Here is a 2,808-nt window from a genome sequence, read left to right as displayed (position 1 = left end):
AAGGTATAGAGTGATACCGAAGATCAAACCTCGGACAAGTAAAATATCGCGTGACAAAGGGAATTGGTATCATATGTGAATGGTTCATTCGATCACTAAAGTCATCGTTGAATATGTGGGAGCCATTATGGATCTCCAGATCCCGCTATTGGTTATTGGTCGGAGTGAGTACTCAACCATGTCCGCATAGTTCACGAACCGTAGGGTGACACACTTAAAGTTGGATGTTGAAATGGTAGAACTTGAATATGGAATGGAGTTCGAATATTTGTTCGGAGTCCGGATGAGATCCCGGACATCACGAGGAGTTCCGGAATGGTCCGGAGAATAAGATTCATATATAGGAAGTCATATTCCAAGTTTGGAAATGATCCGGTGCATTTATGGCAGGTTCTAGATGGTTCTAGAAAAGTCCGGAAGAAATCGCCATGGAAAGTAGAGTCCCGGAGGGACTCCACCTTGCATGACCAGCCAACCCTAAAGGGGAGGAGTCCAAGGTGGACTCCCCTAGGGTGGCCGGCCAACCCACCTCAAGGAAAGGTGGGAGTCCCACCTTGGGTAGGACTCCCTCCTTGAGTAGGTTTCCCACATATGGGAGGTTTTAGTGTTGGGTTCTTATTCGAAGACTTGGACTAGAACTCTTGGTGCTTCCACCTATATAATGAGGGGCATAGGAGAGGGGGCTGACCACTTCAAGCCTCAGCCTTGGCCGCACCCCTTAGAGGGCCGGCGCCCAACCCCCTCTCTCCCCAAACCCTAGCGGTCTCTCTCCTCCACCACATCCCGCACGCTTAAGTGAAGTTCCGCCGGATTTCTCCACCACCACCGACACCACGCCGTCGTGCTGTCGGATTCAAGAGGAGCTACTACTTCCGCTGCCCGCTGGAACGGGGAGGTGGACGTTGTCTTCATCAACAACCGAACGTGTGACCGAGTACGGAGGTGCTGCCCGTTCGTGGCGCCGGAACCGATCGTGATCAAGATCTTCTACGCGCTTTTGCAAGCGGCAAGTGAACGTCTACCGCAGCAACAAGAGCCTCATCTTGTAGGCTTTGGAATCTGTTCAAGGGTGAGACTCGATACCCCCTCGTTGCTACCGTCTTCTAGATTGCATCTTGGCTTGGATTGCGTGTTTGCGGTAGGAAATTTTTTGTTTTCTATGCAACGTTATCCAACACTTGGCGTACGTCGTCGGCGTACAGGTCCCTCGGCACAGCCGTGCCCACCGTCGGCGTAGGCCTGGCCGTCGGCGTACGCCACCTACGCCGAGGACCTTGTTCGCCGTCGGCGTACTCACCGTCGGCGTACGCTCGCCGGCGTGCCGTCGCCGTTAACGGCGCCTCTCATACGCCGACGGCATCCCCCTCGGCATAGGTTGGGGCGACGACCACGTGGCGGCCCATGGCGCGCCGTAGCATGCAGCTACGCCGAGGGGCAACCCCCTCGGCATAGAGGCGACACGTGCCAGCCCGTGGTGCACCGTAGCACACGGCTACGCCGAGGGTCGCCACACAGATGCCGACGGCCACCTGCGCCACGTGGCAGCCTCTCCGTGCCCATCCTGCGCCGCACGTCAGGGTCTATGCCGAGGGCAATGCCGTCGGCATAGACCTGACCATATGGTCGCAGCAGGGGTCTATGCCGACGGCATTACCCTCGGCGTAGACCTGCACCATTTTTTTTTATTTCCAGCAGTTCACTTTCAACCGTTCCAGCAGTTCACTTTGAACAGTACAGCAGTTCATACATCCAAATTCATCCAAATTCATCGAAATTCATCCAAATTCACCATAATTCACATAAATAACTTTCGGTTCGTGTGTGGGTCTAGTTCTTTAAGCGCTTTGGTATGTGTGTGGGTCTAGTTATTTAAGTGTTTTGTATCGTGTTTGGGTCTTAAGTTCTTAAATGTATCACTTTTCTCTCCAGTTCACCTTCGAGGAGTTCCCCTATACATCCAGAATCTGCCTAAGTGTAGGAACCCCCTGTCCGAGAAGCCGGACACACCTTGGGGGTAGCCTTGGATATAAAACCATCTCAAATCACTTTTGTGCATGCCATGTGGACACACACAAGTTTTCCAGCGATTCCGACGCTCCGGTGGTCTGTATCTTGGAAAACCCTAGGGCGGGGACCCCGCTGATCTACCCCTATAGCTTTCTCCGTGCGAGGGTTTACCAGTGGACTTTTTTATTTGTTTTGCTTTGTTTAGGACATATGTACATGGAAACCATAGGTTGGGCATACTTTACCATAAAATAGGCTCCGTTTGAGCCGTGGCGGGAGTTTCCACATACAGATCCTGGATTTTACCAAGTGCTAGCCCGTGTATGCGGAAATCGTCAACGCCGGGTACAGGCAAGGTTAGCCAAACCCTAGAGCGGGGACCCCGCAGATCTACCCCTAGTGTTAGGGTTAGGGATAGGATCCGGGTGAGGTTTAGGGTTACCAAAATGTTCGCAAAATAGAAATTTAGCCCGCAGAAGCGGGAGGCCCTAGGGCGGGAATGGCCTCGGTTAGGGTTAGGGTTGGAGTTAGGGTTAGCAATAGAATTGTTCCTAAATGTTTAAGGACATATGTACATCGATAGCAGAAGTTGGGCCTAGTGGCTCCGGTTGACCCGTCTGCGAAGAGCGTCACCCGTGGGACGACCTACATATATGCCATCTACGAATTCTTAAAAATAGAACCTTTTTTACATAATTCATACTAGTAAATAAATAATAGAAACATAATATAAAGTAATATGAGAGAGAGAAAAAAGAAAAAAAGAAAAAAAAAAGCTATATGCCGAGGGTGGCCGTCGGC

This window comes from Lolium rigidum, chromosome 6 (assembly GCF_022539505.1).
Source record: "Lolium rigidum isolate FL_2022 chromosome 6, APGP_CSIRO_Lrig_0.1, whole genome shotgun sequence".
In the NCBI taxonomy this organism is placed as follows: Eukaryota; Viridiplantae; Streptophyta; class Magnoliopsida; order Poales; family Poaceae; genus Lolium; species Lolium rigidum.
Note: the sequence above shows the minus strand (reverse complement) of the source record.